The sequence below is a fragment of the Episyrphus balteatus genome, chromosome 2, assembly GCF_945859705.1.
Source record: "Episyrphus balteatus chromosome 2, idEpiBalt1.1, whole genome shotgun sequence".
Taxonomy (NCBI): domain Eukaryota; kingdom Metazoa; phylum Arthropoda; class Insecta; order Diptera; family Syrphidae; genus Episyrphus; species Episyrphus balteatus.
This window is the reverse complement of record NC_079135.1, coordinates 89,933,988-89,958,484: the sequence shown is the minus strand read 5'-3', so window position 1 is coordinate 89,958,484 and position 24,497 is coordinate 89,933,988. Positions and strand designations below refer to the sequence as shown.

Genomic DNA, 24,497 nt, shown 5'->3' with positions numbered 1-24,497 from the left:
ACCAGTAAGGGTTCGTTGAATTTCTCCCCCCCAAATGGTTAGACGAACTCGAATGGTAGCTCTGTGGAAAATTTTAATAAAAAGTGGTAAAACTAGTAAAAAAGTTAATAAATTTAGTGAAAATTTATTATTTAATATATCGCGAATTCAAATATGTAAAAATAATTGAAAAAAACATAAAGTTTCTACCCGAAATGTCCATTTGAAAATTTTGGATGAACAAATTTTCAAGCTTTTCAATATAAGAAGAAAAAAAAAAGTCCCATCGATGAAAAAAAAAAAATTCCTATATAAGAGAACATCAAGAAAAAAATTTTGCATTAATTAATTTTCCACACAAAATTGAAAATCTTTTTCAATATAAAAAAAGTGAAGTGAAAAATATAATAATTTTAAAATTAACTTTAATTCATATGAGATAATTAAAGTTTGTGAAGAAAAGAAGAAGAAGAAAAAAAAAAAAACCATATTTTTCAATTCGGAAAAAAATTACAACATTTTCCCATGAAAAATCAGTTCATCTTTTTTTTTTCCTTTCTCGTTCGCTCGATGGATATGATGGAAACCATGAGAATTTCGGTCAAAGTGTTTTTGAGAGTGTGTCTGTGAATGGAATGAGTAAAAAATCCCAGTCCTCCTATTTTGACTTTCCCAAAAAATCTCTCGTTAAGTTTCTCCGTCATGTGGTGGAATTTTTTTTTTTTTTTTTGATTATTATTTTTGATTTTTTATTTTGAGTTGCCTCATATTTTCTTTTTAGTCAAGAGCTGTGTTTGGAAAATTGCTTTGATTTAATATTATCTTCTATTTAAATTTCTTAAGTTTAAAAATTAATATTAAAGTTATATTTAAAGTGCCGGTTTTATGAAAATCAAAAAAACTGTTAATGGCTTAAAAATGTGTTTTTTTTTAAATACTCTTTTTATAATTTTATTTGTAACTTCCCAAAAAATTCCTTTAAAGCGGTTTTCTTCCTAAAGATTTAAATATATATAAACATTCATATTATGCCTATATTTTCCGTTTAAGTATCTTAACTGTGTTAATGGAGCAAAGTTTTCCCAGTCATACCTGTACTATATATCTCTCCCCTACAAATACTGGCTAATTTTTCAGCTGTATTTGTTTACAAATTGTCTATTCTAACTGTGAATAATATTTCCATTTCTTTCATTGTATTGGTGTACAAAATGTCTTTTTCTTGGAGAAAAAAAAAATTAAGCTTGATTTTTCCAGTTTTCATTATTAGAATCGGGAAATTGTTTAGGACGGAACCCTCTATTATACGAAAATAATATTCTGCGTGAAAAAATTTTTTTGTTTTATCTCTTCTACAATAATTTTGTTTTTTTTTTTAACGTCTTGTGGGATTCCAATTTTTTATTATTACTTTGGCTATTTAAAGTGAAAAACAAAAAAGTTGTAATTTTTTGTTGTAAAATTTCCACAACTACCTACATATTGTGCCTTTTTGGTATTTGATTTTTAATTTTCTAGTAATGTGCGAGATAGAAGTGCAAAGATGAAGAATCCAGTTAAGTTAATATAAAAAAAAGGAGAAATTTAAGTTAGATACAAGAATTTAAAACACATTATTATTGTATATAATAAAAATTAAAAAAAAAAAACTAAAACTTAAGTAAACATAAAACTAATATATATATATATATGAGTACTAATATATATATACGAAAATTCTCTGCCAACGTCTGATTTTTTTCCCATACAATTAATTAAATGCATATATATAAATAAATTAAAATTAAAAAAAAAAATATGTTGTTTAACCTCGTTCTAAAAAAATAGTATGCATTTCATTTGTATTTCTACCAAAATTCAGTAAAACAAAACAAAAAAAAAAAATATGTAAAATAAATTTCTATCAACAAAATAAATAAATACAAAAAAATGCCGATAGTTATAATAAAAAATTACACAAAAAATCTAACGAATTTGTAAATAAATTTTAAAAAAATTCATAGTGAAACAAAAAAAAAAAAGTTAAATTTTAATCTAATTTATCTGTGATTTTTGTGATTTTTTGTGCAAAAAACTATTTCCGAGTAAAAAATAAAAAAAAATGTATCATATTATGTAAAAAAAAAATCTTACACATAAATTTTAATCAGCTAATAGAACTTCAGTGGAAATTCGGTAAAAAAAATCTTCGTGCCATCATCGTCACTGATAAAATACACACACACACAAACATATACTTCAAAAATATTTATTAGATGTTTAAATTAATAAATTATTTTCCTGCATAAAAAAAAAAAATAAAAAATAAACAAAGCAAGAAAATAAAAATAAATTTAAATTAAAATTAAAAAAAAAAAAAATAATTAAGAAAATACAAAAATTCCATCAATTAATCAAATGCTGAATGAAATGAGGATTATTAGTCAACCAGGACGAATGAGTGCTCCAGTCAACGTGGTTTAACACAATATGGCCGAGCGGTCGTCTGTTACATATAAAAAGTTGGAAATATTGACGGTATGTTTAAATAAAAAAATTTTCTATTTTCACCCAACCTCTTTACCCCCTCTTTTTTGATAAAAAAAAAACGAGGCTAAGACAATCGGGTCTAATTATGACATCTGTCACAATTAAATGGGAATGATTTTGTCACATTCCTCTCAAAGGAAAAAGTCCTTTTTGTTGGTATTCAAAAATAAAAAAAAAAGAACAACATTATTGTCTGTATTATTTTTATTTTAAGTTAATTGACTGAAGGATATTTTTTTGTCCCAAAGAAGAAAAAAAGAAGAAGAAGAATATGATGTATCTATGTCAGAGAGCTTTATATATTTTCTTTTTTAATTAATTAAAAATATATAAAAAAAAAAAATGGAAGACGAAAAAAAAAAACCTGGACATTATTACAACACAAATACGTTAAATTTTTATATTTATACCTAACTTTAGTTTTCAGTTAGTATATTTAGTTTTATTCTTTTCGTCCTGTAGAATGAACAGAAAAAAAAAAATATTTCTTCCTTTAATGTAGGTTTTTATATATAGTTTGTGTGTATGTATGTACATGTGTGTATCTGCAATTTTGTGTCCATCTTTTACGCGTATACTATTTTTATACACACAAACATGGTTGAGAAAGGGGGGGGGGGTAGATGGTGAGGATATCTTTAAAACCTTTATTTTAAAGCTTTTCCTCTCTAGTTCCAGCAGGAGTGTGCTTTTCTCGTCCAAAATAATACACAGATAAAAAGTTATGAGAATGTATATGGATACACAAAAACACATGTGTGTGTGTGTATATGTGTGTGAATGTTGTCTTATTGTAAGTGTAAATGTATCCGGTCTAAATACAATAAAGGGAAACGAAAAGAGAGTGCAGATGCACTCGAATAAGGCAAAAATAAAATAAAAAAAAAAAACAAAAATCAGAGCAAGATGGGTCAGTAGCATTATCGGCACAGTAGCACAACAATGGTAACACACATATACACAAAACAGATTTATATACAGATACATACATATAAAAAAAAATATCAATGTATATAGATACATATAAAATAGTTAGATAGATGAACCGATTTTTTCTACCCATTTTTGCTTTGTGACAAATAATCGTGAAATCGTTAAAAAAAAGGAGAAGAGCAAAAACAATAATAACAACAACAACAAGGATCACACAAAAAAACGCCAGAAAAAAGGATTTGAAGTAAAATCATTCAATAGATTTCTTTTTTTTTTTTTTAAATAAAAAGCGAAAAAAAAATTATGTATAGAAGGTATAATAGGATGGTTGTTGAAAATATGAATGAGAGAACTCATACCAATTGGGTTCGGGATTTTACTTTTGAGAAAAGAGGTCTCGATTTTTTTTTTTTTTATTATTGTCAATGCTATATCGTTATCGTATTTGAATATGATGAGAAGAATACAAAATTTTGCTGAATGGTAAAACGGTGTTTTGAAAAACAAAAAAAAAAACAAAAAAGTGTAAATAACATTCAGATTTATTTTTGTTTTTTTTTAGGTAGGGTTAGGTTACATTTGGAATATATGGAATTATTGATATCTAGAACAAATAGATTCAAGTTTAGAATAGTTAACAATTTTTTTTGGATATGTGTTCTCTATTACGTTACCTAAATCGAAAGTGTCAAAAATAGGTTTGAATATCGTAAAGTATTTTTGCAATTCTGTAAGAACTCAAATATATTTGTATGTTTCTGTATATGATTACATTCATTTCATAGGACATCTATGGGGTACATGGAATAGTTTTTTTTTTTAGATTTTCCCTTAAGTTTTTATAGTTTAATGCTATAAATTAACCTATATATACGAAGTAGGAAGAAATAGGTTATTGAGTTTTTAATAATTTTATTTACCTTGATAATTTTGTTAATTGGTTGAGCGATTTTTATTTATAAAATTTTAATTAATATGCTCCCACAAATTTTGAGTTCTGAACAGTGTATGTTTATCTTATTTATAAAACATGGAGATTAAAGCTTTTATAGTTTCTATATTCCAACAAATAAAAAAAACTATTGAATTCGCTGGTAAATAACGATGAAATATTAAAATGTTACTCATACACCACAGTGACCCTTTCTAAGGATACTAGCAAAACCTTTCTAAGGGTACTACCAAAAATGAAATGCACGACTGGGTCGCACGTATGTACTTGGTCTAATGTTAAAATTATCTTGAAATACTAAAGCTTTTTAAGAATTCAAGAGATTTTTTTAAGAAATTTATAAATTAAAAAACTTCAAAATCAAGTTAGGTCTCTTTAGAAAAAAAAAAGAAATAGTTTTTTTACATACAAAATTTAAAGCTTTTTCCAACAAAAATAAAATGCACGACTGGGGCTCACGAACTTGCTCTTAGAGTTAAAGTTGCTTTAATTTTTAAGACTTTTTATATAGAAATTTGGAAAAAAAAAATAAAATTCGTTTATAAAAAAAAAATAAAAAAAAATCTGAAATTAAATTGCCCTCCAAAACAAGTATGCAGTTTTGATTGATATATTAACATGCATTTTTAGAAAAAAAAAATTTTAAATCATTTTTTAAAAAAACTAATTTTTTATAAATAATTTTTTGGAAAAAAAGTTTTAAAATAAAATAGGTATACCATTTTATAGAAATCACTAATCAACATCTGAATACAAAATTTCAATCAAAATTCAATGTCCCGTTTTCGAAAATTTGATTTGAGTTTCGTTGAAATCGAATTAGCAGTTTCGGAGATAATCGGATTTGAAAAAAAAACGGTTCTATGGCAGGTACCGTTAATGATGATTTTCAAAAAAAAAAATTGCAATAAAAGATAGACCTTAGCTTAAAACTTACATTTGAATTTTTTAAACAAAATCGTTGGAGTCGTTTTCGAGATATTTCAATTTTACTAAAATCGGTATTTGACAAGTACCGTTATTTTTGGTCCAAAAAAATTTATTCCAAAAACTCCTCTGGAGAGTCGCCAAAAAACGCTACATACCAAGTTTGACATTAATCGGTCCATCCGTTTAGTCTGTACCTCCTTATACAGACAGACAGACAGACAGACAGACAGACAGACTGACAGACAGACAGACAGACAGACAGACAGACAGACAGACAGACAGACAGACAGACAGACAGACAGACAGACAGACAGACAGACAGACAGACAGACAGACAGACAGACAGACAGACAGACAGACAGACAGACAGACAGACAGACAGACAGACAGACAGACAGACAGACAGACAGACAGACAGACAGACAGACAGACAGACAGACAGACAGACAGACAGACAGACAGACAGACAGACAGACAGACAGACAGACAGACAGACAGACAGACAGACAGACAGACAGACAGACAGACAGACAGACAGACAGACAGACAGACAGACAGACAGACAGACAGACAGACAGACAGACAGACAGACAGACAGACAGACAGACAGACAGACAGACAGACAGACAGACAGACAGACAGACAGACAGACAGACAGACAGACAGACAGACAGGCAGACAGACAGACAGACAGACAGACAGACAGACAGACAGACAGACAGACAGACAGACAGACAGACAGACAGATAGACGGACTTCTGCGACCCACTTTTTTGGCATTGTCTACCATCGTAATGTCATGGAAAAATATTATCTCAACTTTTTTTTTGTACGAATGCATAACTTGATATATAGTATATCGCAAGTAAAAATGAGTAGGTAGTTATGTCAGTAGTATGGTAGGTAGTATTAATCGAAACATAAAAAGAAAGTTTCTATACAATTTACTGGGCCGTTTTCAAAAAATGTATTTTTCAAAAAACAATGAACAATTTTCTTAAGATTATAATATCTTCTATTTCTATTAATATTATTAAAACCTCTTTGTTAAAAAATGTTCATTGAAATCGGTTGTGTCCCTTAGGCGAAAGTCAGACTTAAAGAAAACGATTCTATGGCAAGTACCGTTTATAACGGTTCAAAAAATATTTTTTTTTTTATCTGAAAAGTATAAACTTATATGCCACAGAGAAAAACAACCTTTTCCATTTTGATCATGGCAGGTACCTACATATGAAGTTATGGTTAAAAAAAATCAATTTTTCCTCTACGGAATCATGCCGAAAACACTTAACTACTAAGTTTGAGCAAAATCGCTGTTGTGGCTGTAGCTCGAGAGCCAGACTGACAGACAGAATTGCGAGGCCCACATTTTTGGCATTCTCCATCATCGTAATGTCGTACCTCATTGTTTTTTCGAGTCCGTTTTTTTACGAATCATAAACTTGCCCTATCCTATAGTACCTATGGTATATCATAAGTAAAATAGTATATGGATTGCTTAGTGACGGCTTAAAAAGAAACTTTATGTAGTACCAAATTTTATACATACATGTGGTGTCTGCTATATATAACTTTTGGATTAATCTTTGCTTTATTATTATTATTTATAGAAAACAAATTAGCAAGAAATTGATTTAATACCTTCCTAAGCATTCTTAAATTTGTTTATAAATATGCCCCAAATATCAATCATAAATTTTTAACGTTGAATTTTTGATTAGCTTTTTTGTCTAATACTCTTTTGTTTATAACCTAGAGACCACAAAGACAACAATAAAATTTTTTTTTTTCCCACAAAATAGATTTTCTTTCCCTGATAGTAAAAAGTAAAATTGAAGAGAAGACTGTTTAGATAATTAGACTGATATCAAAATTCTGCATGAGTGCCAAAATTGGGATTCTGAAATTCTGTATTAAAAATTCTGTATTCAAAAATTCTGTAAATACAATTTTAAGGATTTAAAAATTCTGTATTTCAAAATTCTATAAATGATAAAAGAAAAATTGTTTGATAATGAAGAGAAGTAAACAAAAAAAATGTATTATTTACAGAATTTTGGAGTACAAATTGTTTGTATTTTATTTGCAGAACATTGATGTTTAGTTAAAAAACGAGGATCATTAAATATCGTAGAATATTTAAGAAGCTTAGCCAGGAATCTTCATCTATGTTCATATGCAATATGTATTAGGATGCTTTTTTAAGGTGACCATTGATTTTTGTTACTCGAATTTCAAAATTTTATTGGAAATACGTAACAAAAAATTCCCTACAAATTTGAGCCCTTAAAATTAAGATTTAGCATTCACCGTCCGCACTTGAAGATTTCCATTACAAAATACAGTAGATTTGAGTGATTTTTTTTTTTAATTTTATAGGTAGGTATATCTCAGCTGAGTTTATGCTATTTCAACGAGTCAAAAAGCAAATTACTCAGAATTACTATAACTCTGCTCTGAGACGGGACAGATCCGGAAATGCATTTTTTTAAGAATTTTTTTTTTGTCTTTTCGGCTTTATTTCGGTTTTTTCTCAGAAATGGTGAATTCTACAATAAAATTGTATATATGATAAAAGTAGATTAGTAGAGCATTCAATTTCCTACAAAAAAAGTTTTTAGAATCGAATCTCTATTATTGATATTATTTATCAAGATAATAAGCTTTGTTGGTTTTTCACCTTCACCATCTGAAATTTCTAAAACAATCCAAAATCCCTTAATACTAATTTAAAAACAAACGTTTTAGTATTTGAAAGTAATAAAATTGGCATATTCACAAAAAGATTCCTTTTCTTGTGTCTAATTTTTATTATCTCAATGGTCTGTGTTAAGAAATAATCCTCAGGTTTGTTTTGTTTTTTACCGACTTCCAAAAAGGCCTGTATTTTTTTGTTTGTTTTTTATTTATGTTTGTTACCTCATAACTTTGGACTGAGTGAACCAATTTGGATAATTCTTTTTGTATTGGAAAGCTGGTGGCTGCAATGTGGTCCCATTTCAATTTTGTTCAGTTATAAAACCATAAATCCCAGTTTAGATCCATGGAAGTCGGTTTTGTTTTTTGATAAAAAAGATTATTGTGTTATGTGTAGTATTAAAATATGGAGTTGAAATTAGTTTTAAAAGAAAAATAATAAATCGAGTTGGCAATAAATATTATTTGACAGTGAAATAACATCACCAAATTATTAAAAATGTCATTGTATTCATATTCATTAATCTTGTTGAAATTTTTTCAAACAAAGTTGTGTTTCGAAATTTATTAATTTGCTAAATTAGATTAAAAAAAATTTGTCTACCTTCCCAAAAAAACACATTCATCATTTTTTTTCTCTCTTCATTATTATCTTTGTAAGATGTCATACCTTGATGAGAACATAACAAAAACTGAATATCTCTTACTTTATGTAAATGAAGTAATATTAAGATTAGTTTCTGTAGTAGGTATTTATTGATGTCATTTTGCAAAAACAACATTTATTCCATTTGCATTAGAAGAAAAATTTGACAGCATTTGAAAACAGTTTTTGTTTAGTTTCTAGTTCCTTACAACAAAGCAGTGTAAATAGAATAACTATCATATTCTACCTACTTACTTTTTTAAGTATTTTTTTTTCGAAAATTATTTTTTTTAAAGCAGTTAAAATCGGTAACCGGGTTTCTTTACAATGTAAGTAAATAGAAGTCTGACATTTTTACATGTTGTTGAATTACTTAAGGAAGTTTTTCTGAACTAACTTTATGGCTTTAACTTTTATTAACATTTCAAATCAGAATCTTTTAATAAATTCACCCATGGTCTTGTGAAAATCAGTTATGTAGTTGTTTAAATGAAAAGTACTTGCGGTTTATTAACATATTTTGTAGTTGATAACCTACCATGAACAGATTAAAGTGTGTTTTGTGGAATTAATTCAACTAATTTTTGTTTATAAAATAATAATATTTAACGGCTTAGAGTGGAAGTAAGTTAACTCAATTTGAGCTATTCTATTTGATAAAAGTTATTTTTTCACTTGTAATTCAAATAACCAAACATAAAAATTAAACGACTATGGTCATCCTCATCACGAATTATTAAAAATCTCGGAATCAATTTTGTTTTTGAAAAAGTAATTCAACCAAACAAATTGGGAAAAAAGTTGGAGAGAGTAAAAATTTAAATGTTTTGTGAATATAAAAAACAATACGTCTTTTTTTCTGTAGATAAAATCAACTAAAAGAGTTATTAATTTATCGCCAACAAAATATGACAAATAACCTAACTTCAACAATGAAAAATAGTTTGTTGTTTTATAATATATAATATTTTATGTTTGCATTCATTCATATTCATATCATTCATATTCAAAGTTAAATTTTTTAAAGAAACCCCCAGGAGTATATAATAAAACATGTGTTCCAACTTTTGGTTGCGTGATTGTTAATTTATTCATAACTTACCAAAATATGCCCCACAAAACATTTCTTTAGGTATATTTTTCTTAGTATAAGATATAACTTTGACAACTCTATGATAGCTTAAGTAGGGACAAAAATTAAATTTACTGCAGTAAGAAGTGCTCTAGATAACTTAATGGCATATTGTAGCCATAATACAAGTCCATTTTAATATTTTTTTTTTATTATTCTTGCACGCTCTTTTGATCTTAGTTTAACAGAATAGAGTAACGAAAAGACTAAATTTTATATCCTGATTGCAAAAAGGTAAACAAAAATAAATAATTAAATCTATATTTCCTCGGTCTCATAAGGAAACCTCGTAACTCCCAAAATCAAAGTTTTACAGGAGAGACAAAAGAGTAGAGAAACAACAGAGTAGTTGGGAGTAAAGTGCTGTACAAAATTTGAATTAAAGTCTATTTAGATTTTCGGAATGACTTCAAATTTTCTGGGTAGCTCCGCTGACATATTTTCTAAAAAATGGCATTCAAAAGTCATTTTCCAAAAAAAAGTGGAGTTACGAGGTTTCCTTATGAGACCGCTGATTTGTTTATAAGTGTATATTATGTATGTATATTTCAAATTGTTTCAACAACAAAGTACCAATAGGTTGTATTTTCTTCAGAAAATGGCCTCAAGGGTATTCTCTTTAAATCGAAATATACCAAAATATTGTATGTTTTTTTTTTTAAATTCTGTTTTCGGATTTCAGTTTCTCAAAATTAAAAAAAAAAAAACAAATTCTTTTAAAATTGTAAAATAATTGGGGTATTAAATTTTTGCTTAATGTAAAAAGGTCTTTAAAATTGACATGTTTTCAATTCAAATAACAAATGAACTCGTTTAAAATGGGTTGGGTTGGTCTTTTGTCAAAATTCTGCTTCCAAATTCTGCTATTCAAAATTCTGCTCTTTTAAATTTTGTTTTTCAAAATTCTGCTTTTCAAAACTCTTTTTAAGAGCGCGCATTTTAACATTTTCCAAACTCTTTTTAAATTTTTTGTAGAATTCTATGAAATCATCATCTCGCAAAATTGTGTGCTTATTTGAAATTACTTACTTACGAGTAGGTACTATGTCATTTTTTGTAAAATTCATTTTTTTTTTTTTTTTTGACAAATCCTAGTTTTCAGTTCTTTTTGATTAAAAAAAACTAAGTGGTGAAGAAAAAAATTTTTTTCTTAAAAAAAAAATATTTGTGGTAAACAGATGACAGTTGTAAGTTTTTTTCCGCAAAAAAATGGGCTGCACATTGTTTTGCGAAAAAAAAATCGTGGTGAATATACAATTTTTTTTTTCAATTTTGGAGTGCAGCTGTGGTGAGTTAAAAAATTTATTTTTTCCTTAAAAATCTCTCCCATAAGAAATGCATTGTTTTTTTTTTTTTTTTTTTGCTAGAATAACTGTATACTTAGCTTAAATCAATAAATTAAAAAATATTGAGGAAAGGTCTTAATACGAAAAACAACTTCGAAAAATAATAATTGAAATTTTTTTTTATTAAGGGCCAATTTTTCAATAGTCAGTTAAACAGTCCAGTTAGTTTTTATTCCTCAGATAGAAAAAAAATCAAGCAGATATACATAGCTTATTCCTAGAAATAAAATTATCTGCTTCTTTCAGAGACGAATAAAAATTATTCTAAATAATAATCTCAAAAAAAAAAAAAATTATTGTGTCAATTGTCAAAGCTGTTTTGAAAGAAATTTTGATAAAAAATACAGCGGAACACAAGAAAACAAAAACAAATATGAATAAAATTGACGTGTAATTTTGATTATTTTTGAATTTGACATTTTTTTTTGTTATTCTGTAGAATAATTTTTCTTGATTGAAAAATTCAATGTTGTTACATATCGACGGTTAAACTTCATAACCTCGTAAGTCTAAAAATTCGAAAAAATATTATTAATGCAAACAATTCAGAAAATTCAGAGCTATCTTTTGGTATATTCAGCTTAACAATGTTGTTCTGAACATTTTTCAGGAATGACAAAATTCAAACACTCGTATTGATAGATCCCATACAAAAACAAGAAACACAACATTTTGTTTTTTGATTTCTGAAAAACTTGCAAAAACAACTTACGAGGTTATGAAGTTTAACCGTCGATATGTGATTATTTATGAGCCTAGTATCTTTATTCGTAGAATGGTTAACTGACTGTTTATTAGAAGATTGAAAAATTGGCTCTTAATCATATAAAATTAATATTCAAAAAAATAAATAAGAAAAGGAATATTCTTATCACTTAACATCGTATCTAATTAGTTTTCAACTGTAGCTATGTAGATGGAAGTCAGTCAGGGAACGGGTCGTTATTCTGTATTCCAAAATTCTGTATGACCAAAATTCTGTATCTGAAGAAAAAATTCTGTATGAACATAATTCTGTATTCCATTATTCTGCTTTTCTATTATTCTGTATTTCAAAATTCTGCAAATCCATTATTCTGCTTTTAAAAATTCTGTAATTCTAAATCTCTACATTAAAACATGTCCCTCAAGTAAGCAGAGCAAGCACCCCAAAATTATATCAAGTGCTCCCCTACTTTTGGAAAAACTTAATGCTCTGCTAACTCGATTTAAAGTTAGCAGAGCAATTACCAGAAAATGCCTTAAACTGTTAGTACAAAATTCGGGTTTGGTTTAATATTTAGGTGCCAAACAAAAATTCCAAAAATAATTTTTTTTCTGTGATCTTCGAAATTTTTTTTTTTTTTTTTTGAAATTATCTTGAATAATTAAGTGCTTTGAGTTAAGTACCCAATTTTCGACAAAAATTTCCGAGATTTTCCATTAAAAAAAAAATATTTTTATTTTCCATACAAATTCATGTTCTACTTAGGTACTTGAATTTGTTTTTTTTTAAATTCCAATTTTTCGAAAAAATTGGATATAAATAATTGAATGTTCGACTAATTTGAATTAAGCGCTCCATTTTCCGATAAGTTTTCCGAGATTTTCATGTTCTGCTGGCTTGAATTTCATTTTTCTCAAAAAATTTAATTTTTTTTAGACAAAATTCGAATGGAATTATTAAGTGCATGACTAATTTGAGTTAAGCACCCTATTTTCCGAAAAATTTTCCGAGATTTTTCATTAAAAAAATATTTCATTTTCCATGTTTTTTTTTGTAAGTTGTTCTTTCTTCGTTATTAAACATAAAACCATCGACACACAATTTATCCTTTCCTTTATTAGGTTTTAATAATTTAATATTTTCCTTTTTTCTGAATTCATTTTATATCACGATTAACTCATAACACTTAACTTAAGCTGTCGAACGCAAACTGCTTCAAGGTTCTGCATAGAAAATATTAAAATTCTGTACTCCAAAATGCTGTAAAATTGTTTTGATAATGAAAAAAGTGAGCACTTTTTTTCATTATCAAAACAATTTTTCTTTTATCATTTACAGCATTTTGGAGTACAGAATTTTGGAATACAGAATTTTTAAATCCAGAATTTTGTGTTTACAGAATTTTAGAATACAGAATTTTGAATTTACAGAATTTTAAAATACAGAATTTTGGAATACAGAATTCTGGAATCCGAATTTTGGCCCATACAGAATTTCGACCCCAACCCAGTCAGTCATCTAGGGCGTTAGGAAAGTAGCAACTTTAAATTACATTAATTATTGTTTTGTTTGTTACTAAAAAAAAATACTGGTAGGATTTTGAAAAGCTGAATTTTGAAAGGCAGAATATAAATTAAACAGAATTTTGAAGTCAGAATTTTGGCCCGCTCCCGTTTAAAATCAAAAAATTTTATTAATAAATAAACAAAGTAATAATATCGAACAGTTTTCTTACTAACCCCTTGGAATAGCTAATATTTGGGTGCGGGTCATAATTTTGCTTGTCAAAATTCTGTACTACAAAATTCTGTGGGGTCAAAATACTGTAATACCATAATTCTGTACGTCATTATACTGTAAATACAAAATTCTGTACGTCAAAATACTGTATCAACAAAATACTGACATGCAAAATTCTGTTTTGTAAAATTCTGTACGGCAAAATACTGTATGTCAAAATTCTGTAAAAATGCTGTAAAAAAATATCGTTTTGATAATGTAAAAAAGTGCGCGCACTTTTTTACATTATCAAAACGATATTTTTTTACAGCATTTTTACAGAATTTTGATTTACAGAATTTTGATGTACAGAATTTTGAAATACAGTATTTTGACCAACCAGAATTTTGCTATACAGAATTTTGACTATCAGAATTTTGTTCCTACAGCATTTTGCACATACAGAATTTTGACATACAGTATTTTGGCATACAGTATTTTGAATACAGAATTTTGCAACATACAGAATTTCGACCCCAACCCCTAATATTTTGGTATGAGCTTGAAATTTTGTGTTTTTTTTTTTTTGGTAACTAAGAGATTTTTGTTATTCCAGAATATGGAAATTGTTTTTTATTTTTTTTTTTTTGGCAAAGTTAATAGTAGTGATGCTCTAAAAAAAAGCAAGAATAAAATTATGAAATTTTTCAATAAATTCAAGATAGAAGAGCATCGATTTATATGGAAAATGAAATTATTTTCTTAATGCAAATTCTCCAAAAATTCTTCGGAAAATGGGGCCCTTAACAAATTGGTCTAGTACTTAATTATTTAAGATATTTTGAAAAAATAGAAAAAAAACGTTTGTGTTCTAAAATGACAGAAAAATGCTAACCAATTATCACCTAATTAGCACTTAAAGATCCAATAACAAAATTTGTGTTCTGCTCAGAATGATCTTTGCTTTTATACAAACATTTCAGTTAAAATCAGTTAAGTCATTCACGAGAAAGGAGGAGACCCTAAAGTGGCTCAATTCTTCCGCTTTTAGTCTGCTCGTAAAGGACTCAATCTATTTCCACGAAATTTTAAAAGTTTTATTGACCAAAAAATTTCGCAAAATTTTTAAAAATACATTTTTGTAGTCCTTAAAAATATCAATTTAAAAAAATTAATTTTTTAAATGAGTTCATGTTTTTTTTTAAACTTTGTTTCTATTTTATCGAGTAACAATTTTTTAAGAATGATATACAAGTACAATTTTTTCTGAATTTTTTCACTGCCTGAGACTGAGACTAAAACTTTTAAATTTTTCTATTCAAATCCTTATTGAAAATATTTCCTCTACAAGCGATATAAGATAAAAAAAATACCACAACTAATTTTAACTACATAAATGCAAAAAAAAAAAAAAAAAACAAAAAAAATCCTAAATGAAAAAAACCAAAAGAAGTTCAAAAGTGCAGATAATATGCTTATTCAATCTGAAAAGCTCTTCAGACTTCCTTTATTTTGATTATATGTACATATAGAAGATACTTTTTTTTTTCTTATTTGGCTTTGGCTGTTACCTACACTTCGCCACATCTCTTGCATCCGCATTAAACGATGGGGATAAAGTATAAAACTTGGTGACTCTATACCTGCTTTGAGCAGGAACTCTCGGAAACTCTTGCAACTTATATCCAAGGCATACATAGAGCTCCCTTCATTATAAGTAGAGCAAGCTTCTACAACGGATCATAACTTTTCGTCTTTCTCATAAGAAAAAAAAAAAATAATTGTCTCAATGTTCATTGTAGCAGGACGCGGCTGAAATAGGCAAGAAATACTTGGTCCCTTTTCTAGAATTGCATGGAACACAACATTTATACAACATCAGGCATTGTTTTTTTTTTTTGTTTTTTAACGATGCATAAGATGATTCTTGCTACTGTACTTCAATGTCCCCCTTTTCCATGAAACATTGCCCTTAATGGTCAATGAAAAACGAGGTCAGAACACCCGACAAACCATTATATTCGGCCAGCGCAATATAAAAAAAAAAAATACAATTTTTCCCCAAGGATCTACAGTAGGTACCTCTATCTAGATTATATGGTGATGTGGCCTACTACAAAACTACTGTATGACTGTCTGTTTGTTTGCCAAAAATTGTTGCCCTACTGTGTTACAGAGCTTAATGACTGGCACAAGTTGAAGAGGCAAGTGCACTCTCAGCCTCATTCTACTACCAAAAAAAAATGACCCCCCTGGAAAGTAAAATTGTCAGCCAATAAAATAGAAAACCGCTGTTCAATTTTGGCAAAAGTTTATATTAAATTAAAATGAATGGCTTGGAATTGATTTTGAGTCCGTGATGTGCAAAATATATGAAAAAAAAAGAGGTGCAGAAGTTTAAATTCATTCACGATTATACCGTGCCAAGATGTTAATTGATTATATTTTGAGTCACAGAGCCTTATTCGCCTTCTCGAGAGAGAATCATGAAATATGTACTATTTAGTATATGATTCATCTCTGTGATAACCCACAGAAGCATAAGCAAAAAAAAAAAACCCACACTTTTCGTTGTGGGTTCCTTTTCTCGTTGTTCAAACTAAAAACCATGAGTCATGACTTCGTTATAATATGTTGAAAGATATTTTTCTTGGAATTTAAAGATGGAAAGTCGTGGGACGAAATTTGTTGTGTGCATACACACAAGTATTATACATATCTCTATTTTGTATTTTATTAGGGTTGTAAGGGAGTTTTTCTAAAGTTTATTGCTTGAGTGTGACGTAGTTTCTTCTTTAACCAATTAAATTTGATATTGCAAAACATAATGAATTTGGCATTTACACTTTCATATAAACAACAACAAAAAAAAAAAGTGAATTAAATGAAATTTAAATATTTGTCATCAGGAAAAGGGAAAGTCACTAACTCTTTCCTAGAATAATGGAGAACTAATAATTTGCAGAGCCATGAGTGAGTAATAGTCTTGTTAAAACGTGATCTCTTTAGCTTAAAATGCATTCAAAGATAAAAACTTTTTTTGCGTTAGGTATACTTACTTTGACTTTTTGAAAGTTTTAACAATACTGGTAATATAAAATTTCGCAAAAAATTTAAATAATTCAGCATTTAATTTATTTATTTAACTTGACTCTTAACGTCTTAACTCCACTCTTGAATTTGAATGATAATATCGTGGGGTACATTTAAGTGTTTACGAATATAAACTTTGATTTTTCCTATCACACTCAGATTGTTTGAAAAATTGCACTGCACTTAAAAAACAGATATCAGTAATTATACTGAAACTGTTGGCAGTTTTTAAACAAGTGTGTTATCCCTTAAATGCATGAATTTTCCAATTTTGAAAAAATGTTATTCAAATAATTTAACTTGACCCCAATAACAGGAAAAAAATTTAAAAAAAAATTATTTCGCAAAATTTCTCATACAAATAAGAAAATAAGCATTTGTTTGCCGTTTTTATGACCTTCAATAATTCTCTTGCATTTTAATATTTAACATATTTTGTTTCCATAGGCATTTAATAGCTCATATATCTACGATTCTTTTTCATATTTTTGAATTACAAAATTACGGCGTAAATTACTGTTCTTCTTATTATTTACAAAAAAAGTTTGGGTTCCCAAAATCAAAGCGGTTTTAGACAAAAAATTGGTTTAGGTTCTAAATATTCTTAAAAATAAATAAAATATTTGAAAAAAAAATTAATAAATATGTTTTATTAACAATATATATAATTAATACATTCACATAACAATGCTATATTAATTTAATTAATTTATAATACATAAAATTATGTGCGTGTAAAAAATGATACAATTTGCATTTAAGGGTTTACTGTGTGGTGCCCGAAAAATCGTGAATTTGGAATTGTTTCAGTTTTTAGCTTACTTATTGCTTTTCCAAAAGAGCAACCTTTGGAAAAAGTCACCAGGCAGTAGATAAAGATGAATGCGCAACCGCACTTCTGTGGGTTCAATATAATTGTGGGTTCAAAATAACTTTGAACGTTTTCAAAGTTAACATTATTTGCCAAAAATTTCGAAAATTAAGTCAGAGCCGCGGTTGCTCTCAAATTTTATTAAATTTTATAGTCTTTTTGTTTCGCAATTTGAATCATAGAATACACTTGTAAAATGTTATCTACGAGCATAATCATGATAGATCTTTTATAGACATTGGGATACTTTAGGATCAAAGTATTAACTCAATGGATGCAATATTGCATAAATCCTTTCAATGCTGCAATCAATGATATTACAAATAAAAGATTTGCAGCTTCATAAAGCTATTAGCACATGTATTTTAAAGTTGTAAGCTATGGGGTTTACAGTATTAGTATCTGGTTTTTATTACATCCCCCAACAAATCAATACAGTGCAATTTGTGACCTAGTGCTTATATCTATATGCCTCGTAAAAAAATCGACACCCAGATAACAATCAGACATGGCATCACAATACTAGAGTAGGTATTACAAAAAAAAGTGAGCGCCGCATAATATGTTTTCTGAATATCTCGTTATTATTAAATCGATTTCAAATAAAATTTTTTATACAGAAGCTTTGAAGTAGCCATTACTTTACAAAATTTTCAAAAAACCCTATATTTTTGGGATAACAAAAAATTTTATTTTAAAACAGGGATTATGATTTGTTTTAAATATCGTTTCTAGGAGTCGAAAAATATTTTCTCATACCTTAATTTCATTTTTTGGAAAAAAGTAGAATTACAATTTCTTTTTAAACTAGCTCAGAACTTTTTTTTTCAATTTTACACAGCAAATTAAACAATTTTTTTTGTTCTTATGAAAATTTTTTTTTGTTTTCTTATATAACTTATAAAATTTCTTAAAAATATCAAATTTTATCATTGATTTTATAAAAAATGTTGAAAAATATTAAAAATTATTTTTTAAATAAAAATGCAACATTTTTACTGGTTTCAATCTCTTAATTTCTTGATTTCTTTAATAAAAAAAAATTTTTTTGAATATTTTTGAAAATTTTGAGTCGTTTCAAATAATTATTTTTCTATATACAACCGTTTTTAAATATTTAAAAAAAAATATCTTTAAAGAAAGTAATAATTTATTTATTGATGCATTTTGAAAAAAAATGATATTTCAAAAAATTAATTTTGAATTCGCCTTAAATCCATCAAAATTGATATTTTTTGAAATTGCTCTTAATGTTTCAATTCGGATTACTTAATACTTTACCTTGAAAAAATTTCCTTTAAAACGGTTAAATGGCTTACGAGAAAATTAGAAATCAAGTTACCGTTATTTATGACCCTAAAAATAAAATTTCGCAGAATAGCGGGACCCAAATTCTGATTGTTATTTCGATTTCAATTTTTATATAAATCCCAACCTCTCCCTATTGTGTCTATATCACAAATTAAAATAAATATGGAAAAAGCAAAAAAAAACATTAAGTTGGACGCTAGAATTTGAAAAGAAAAATCAATCTTATCTCTTTTATCTACAAAATTTGTACATATATGTATTACAAAAATACAATAAAAAGAAAATTATTTATGCGGTCATATTTCATATATAGGTATTGTCAAATCTTGAAATTAGTTTTATCTCAAAATTAGTTTTGTGACTGCTTTTAGTTGGAATATCTTGTCAAATTGGGAATTTAACCGAACTTCAATCTAAGATTTTTTGTTTTGGAACAGTTGTGCCTGGGCGAAATGCATTTGGACTACCAGGTCATTTAAATTTTCAGATCGTAACTTTTCTTAAAAAAAAATTTTTAAAAATTGTTAAAGTTTTCAAATTCAAAATCCTGAAATCACAAAATCAAGAAACTCAAAATCTGAAGATCCCTAAACTTCGGAAATTTGGAATTTGGAACTTAAATTGTCTGAATTCTAACTTTAATTTTTGTCTGGATCCCGTTATTAAGAAATATTTCACTAAGATTGTACTGAAAATATAATATTCCTCCCAAGAATATCCTTTTTTTGTCTTAGTTTCCTTTTGTTGATTTTATTTAAAACTTTTCCGCTACCCATGACCAAGAAAAAAATATCCATAGAATTTATTAAACTTCTGACCTTAATCTTTACCAAAAAAAAAAAATATTCAATGAACTTGGTCACTTTCGGCATTCTTGCAGTCATCACTATAGAGTTTTTTGTCAGCAAACTCCAATACAAAATAAAGAAACAATAACCCAAAAAAAATGCAAATATAGCAGTATATACCCGCCCCTGATTTTAAGGCCAATGGACTTCACACAAAAGTGTCTCTAAAACGTGCAAAAGTATCTTCAGACTTTTCTTGAGTTTTGTCCTCAAACTCATGTATAGTTGTAGGTTTTGGGTAGGTAGAAGAGGTACCTTGTATTACACACTGTGATGGTTCTTTGTTTAGCTTTTTGATAAAAGGTGGAGTCACCAGGTACTTACTAAGTACTTCACATTGTATTCCAATCCCTTTGGTGTCACAAAGCCAAATGCGGCAAAAAAGCCTATATCTACCTACCAAACCAGCCTATCTTCCTACATACAAACTTACAACTATACAACAACTTGAACTCACTATAGGACCTTAATTGCATTCATTTCAACACTATGCTTGCTTAACACACGAGCTTTGCAGCTTGATTCTTAGGAAAATAAATTTTAATAACATTAATTAAAAACTTAAATTAGGCTAAATACATACAAGAAAGCTTTCCGGTTTTGTTTTTGTTTTGCTGTCTTCTTTCCGAAGAAAACAAGTGTCCCATTGCCTGGTAGAGTTTTTCCCTTACATATTTTTTTTTCTTTTTGCTTTCATTTAATTTGATTGTGTATGTGTTCGAGTTTCATTTTTTCAACCAAAAAAAAAAAAAAAAAGATAGAAAACCAAATCAAGCAGGAAGTTACTCTGGGACAAGTTAAAAAAGTAAAATAAAGGCTGTTAGATTTTCCCGCGCAGTCGCGCTATATTGTTAAGCTTTTTTTTTTATTGTGATATGAACACTGAACATCAGAACAGTATTATAAACAGCTCTCTGGAACCCTGAATTACGTAGACACGATGACGTGTAAAAATTGGGAAAACAATTACTGATAAAAATGTAACGCACACAAACACACTTAACAGAAGATTATGGGAAATACTGGGAAAATTATTCAAAAATATCACGTTAAGTTAAAATGATTGTTCCTTAAGTTGATGAAGTTCAGACCAACTTGGAAAGAATAAAATGTACGTGGCCAGGAATATAAACTTGCCTTGGTTTTTGTGATATCTTTTTGTTTGCCGGTATAGGAAGTAAAGTTGTCAAAAATTATGTTAACTATTGAAATAAGAAAATAAAACAAATGCTTGAATTTTTTAAAAATTCTTCAAATACAATGGGACTCTATCAGGAATTGTTTGGTGTTTAAATCCGGTGTTGATTTATAATTTTTAAACGGAGAAATGTTTTTTATCTAAGTAATTATTTTCTGCAATGGATATTTTGTTGTTGTCTTTTTTGTTTAATCACCTTCTATTTTTTTTGTCCTTTGATATTTCAGGGTATTGTAGGCAATATGTCAAAAGTCCGTAAAAACTGCGTTTTTTTAATTGTAAAAAGAAATTTTGACTTAAGATTCGAAAACTGGAAACACAAATGTTTTAGAAAAATATGGTTTGGTTTGATGGCGATTCTTATTGAATCGTTTATTTCAGAAACGGTATAAGTCCATTTTTCCCAAGAAAAATTTTTTTTGGAGATATCTCATTTATGTATAGGTATTCATCTTCTGGAAAAAAATTAAGTATGTCAGACCCCGCCAAATACGAAAACTTAAAGAAAAGGGTTCAAAATATATGGAAATATTTCACCCGGTGACAACATTTTTGACTGCTAAATACATGACTTTTTACCAGTTTTAATTTATTTTGGCAGCAATCTTGACACGCACACCCTTTTTTTATACATCTATAAAAAGGTAAGGAATTACTCTTTCTATATCTTTTAAATTCATTAAAATTGAACTCAGGGTTCAAAAGTTATAGCCAGATTTCTCGAGGTGGTAGCGTTTTTAACTGTTGAATATATGACATTTTACCAGTTTTAAATTATTTTGTCAGCCATCATGACACGCAATCTTAAAAATTATACATCAATGAAGAGGTAAAGATTTACTCTATCTATTGCTATTTTATTCATTAAAATCAGAAGCAGGGTTCAAAAGCTATAGCTAGATGAAAACAAAAGTTTTACCAACAAAAATTCATTTATTTCAGAAACGACATAAGTCCAGCGACTTTAAAGGCTTAAAAACCCGCTAAGACTTGAAAAAAGGTTTATATTTTTAAGCTTTTTAAATGCGTCTTTAGCTAGATTATAACTCGGCATAATCTAAATTTGAAGTGTTGTGGAGTTTCAACATAAAAAAAAGTTTTTTGTTGCTCCTGAAAGGTTAGTGCTCATGGACTTATGCTGTTTCTGAAATAAACGATTCCATTATAGAATAGTTTAACCATTTTACAAGTTCAGATAACCAACAAACTTAATAGATGTAGTTCATTTTATTTCTTTTATTTCTCGATACTAATAATTATGTATAAAAAATTAGTTTTCTATATTGAAATAATGTTCTTTTAGTGATTTTTTATGGGTTCATTTGCTGTAATACAAAAGTTTGTGCCTGTTGGCAAAACACATTTTGTCCATTGCCTTTCCCAATTTCTTGGATCTTTTATTGTACTAATCAACAAAATTGAACTTTTTTTGCCACAAGAACCACAATATATTTTTATGAAGGTTTTAGGCCTTTTACATATTACAGTTTAACTTTATAAAGGTAATTTTTCAAAAGGGTAGGCTAACCGAATTTTTCTGACTTCAGATTCGAGTTCAGCATCCCAAAAAGTATATTTTTGTTCTTATGGAAAAAAACTTGTTGACCTGTGCAAAATAATAAATGTTTCTTGATATTCTTAAAGCACCTCGGGTTTCTTAAGTATTTCAATATGTATTAATTTTTGGCGTCATCGGTTATTTTGACTTTTATACTTGATCAGGGAATTGTCTCCTTTAATATTTTACCTCCACGGATATTTTATTTTTGAATTTATTAATTTTATTTTGATTCATTTCGTAGTAAAAGTCTTATTGTGTTAATGTTGAAAATTTGATCATCTAAGTTTCCCTTTGGCACCTTCGGCCAAACATCAAATAATAAATCATCCTCATTTTCTATGGATTCTTTGCTTGTCAACGTATTAACAATTTTATATCCTTACCGATATCGTCAAATCTAAGCAATTGAGCTTGTGATGTCATTTCATGTTACACGCTTTAAATAGGCAACATCTTATGACAAGATGTTAGCTGCACCCATTTCAGTCGCAGTAAACAGGAAATTTGTTTTTGTTTTAATTTATAAAACGTCAATTGAAAAAAAAATTATAAATTGAAAAATAACAAATTTTCTTCGTGTTTTTTCTCGGAAAATGGTCAATAAAAAATTGTTAAAAAAAACTAGTGGCGTGAGTGATTTTTCGGTTTTTGTGCGTTTTTCGTCGGTAATTTAAAACAATTAATAATAACGGTAGCTGACATTGGTCGCCAAATATTGTCATGTTTCGACAATTTGGCAACCAATGTCAGTTTGGAAAATATTACCTTTTTATGTGTACTTTGAGCTGCACCGACATTTTAATTAGGATTCTTGAATTTTTGTTCGAACTTTCAAAATGGTTGATATTTTTGATATACCTAGTAATTTATTTGTGACCTCTTCAAATTATATACCTACACCTGCAGATAAATTCCAAAGCACCACTGGGTCTGACGTACATATCGTCTTACATTTAAAGTTGCTTATGGGAACCTTTCCAATTTTTGATCTAGAATTTTTTTAAGAAATCTTATAAAAAAAAATTCTTAAAAATAAAAACTAATGTAAAATTCGGTTTAGAGCCGCCGCGCCGCACACTACAGACTTTATATCGGCTGATAGTTTAGTCGGGTTGGGCTCCTAGTGTGCGCACAGACAGCCGACTAAATAGTCGGCTTGTTTTGAAACAGTTTTCGTAAACACAATTTTGAGATAAAGGTAAAATAAAATTTTAGAATTCAACAGGTTATAACTTTTGACCAAGAGCTGATAGAAATTTTATTAAACTTTTATGAGCATCCTGATATACAATAATTACCTTTCATTTAGTATATCACAAATAACGGTAGACTAACTACAAGCTACACAATGTTAAATCAAGAAACTTACGAAAAACCTCAAAACACCAGTGGAGACCTGTTGCCCCCCGAACAGCCACCAGTGTGGGAAGTACCGTAATCTCAGTCTGGAAATTCGACATGGTTGACTTTAAAAATTCTAACTTTACTTGCAGGCATCTTTGAAATGAGATTGATACGTTATAAAAAAGGTGAAATAATAAGCTTTCACATGGTATAAAATTTTTTAGAGGTTGTCGAACAAAAAAATTGATTCCAAAGCCTGAGAACATAAAAATTAATGTTTTTTTTGCCTTTTTAATGAAATTTGATCGAGTTCAAAATTTCTAGTTCAAATTCTAGCTCTTTTTGTAGATGTCTCATAGACTTGATCGATATATATATTTTGAGCTAAGATAATAAGCTTTCAGGTGGTATAAAATTTATTACAGGTTGTTAGGGAAAAAAAATGGAATTAATGACGTGAGAAGATAAAAATTCATATTTTCTTTGCTTTTTTTGATGAAAATGATTGTTTTCAATAAATTGTTTTTATACTTTTTGCGCATTGTAAAAATTTAAAAATGGTTTTATTCTTAAGAAGAAATACTTGGCTTTTAAAATGCATAATTTTTTTTGTAAGATTTTAAAATAAAAAAATTAATATAATGAGAAAATAAAAAAGGTATTTTTTTTTAGCTTTTTCTTGTAAATTATGATTGTTTG

At 27.9% G+C, this 24,497-nt stretch overlaps 1 protein-coding gene across 26 annotated transcripts in view; it reads left to right on the top strand.

Annotated features, from left to right (window-relative positions):
• LOC129912627 (voltage-dependent calcium channel type A subunit alpha-1) overlaps positions 1 to 24,497 on the top strand; it is a 174,023-nt gene that overhangs the window by 25,213 nt on the left and 124,313 nt on the right. Inside the window, exon 1 of one of the 26 annotated variants that reach the window (XM_055990955.1) lies at positions 1,769 to 2,496. The exons of the other annotated variants lie outside the window; for them this stretch is intronic. The gene's annotated coding sequence lies outside the window, so the exon portion shown is untranslated. Of the gene's footprint in view, positions 1 to 1,768; positions 2,497 to 24,497 lie in introns of those variants that run through there. 26 annotated transcript variants of the gene reach the window in all.